General features: G+C 46.6%; 1 pseudogene; it reads left to right on the top strand.

Moving 5' to 3' along the window:
* The first annotated feature begins 202 nt into the window (after nucleotides 1–202).
* LOC103877596 lies at nucleotides 203–770 on the top strand (annotated as a pseudogene).
* The last annotated feature ends 266 nt before the right edge of the window (nucleotides 771–1,036 follow it).

Genomic DNA, 1,036 nt, shown 5'->3' with positions numbered 1-1,036 from the left:
TTAGTCATCAGGGAAATGCAAGTTAATACAGGATGTGGCCGGGCAGGGTGGCTCATGCCTCTATTCTCAGTGCTTTGGGAGGATGAGGTAGGAGGATTGCTTGAGCCCTTCAAGATCAGCTTGGGCAACAACATAGTGAGATGAAATCTCTAATCACACACAAACACACACACTCCCACTGTTTTATATATATATATATATATATATATATATGGCTGAGATCAAGATGGTTGTGAGACTCGGCACCTTCCTCAAGAATGCCTGGGCCAAGGAGCCAGTGTGGGTGGTCTCCTTCATCATTGGGAGCCTCACTGTAATTCTGACTCCACTCAGCCCCTACACCAAGTACTCCATCATGATCAGTGAGGCCACACCCTACAACTATCCAGTGCCCATCCGCGATGATGGGAACATGCAGACACATGCAGCCACCTCCAGGGCCCCCAGAGCCCCAGCTTGGAGTGGCTGAAGAAAATGTGAGCACCTCCACTGACAGAAGAGGCCCCTCCCATGGCTCCCAATAAAAATGTGAAAACCAACAACAACAACAACAAAACAACAACAACAAAAATATATGTATATATGTCTATCAAGTGTTGCTACTTCTCCCAATATCTCCTGAAGCTGAATATTTACATATCCTGTGGCCAGCATAGGTATATACTCAACAGAAATATGTTCGTGTGTGGTAGTTAATATTAAGTGTCAACTTGATTGTGGCCGGGTGCAGTGGCTCACACCTGTAATCCCAGCACTTTGGGAGAAGGCCAAGGCAGGCAGATCACTTGAGACCAGGAGTTTAAGACCAGATTGGTCAATATGGCCAGCCCTATCTCTACTAAAAATACAAAAATTAGCCAGGTGTGGTGGTGCGCACCTGTAGTCCCAGCTACTCAGGAGACTGAGGCAGGAGAATCGCTTGAACCAGGGAGGTGAAGGTTGCAGTAAGCCAAGATCACGCCACTGCACCCCAGCCTCTTAGACTCTGTCTAAAAAAAAAAGTGTCAACCTGATTGGATTGAAGGATGCAAAGTAT

The sequence above is a fragment of the Papio anubis genome, chromosome 1 (genome assembly GCF_008728515.1).
Source record: "Papio anubis isolate 15944 chromosome 1, Panubis1.0, whole genome shotgun sequence".
Taxonomy (NCBI): domain Eukaryota; kingdom Metazoa; phylum Chordata; class Mammalia; order Primates; family Cercopithecidae; genus Papio; species Papio anubis.
The sequence above is the reverse complement of the archived record's forward strand: the minus strand, read 5'-3'. Positions and strand labels throughout refer to the sequence as shown.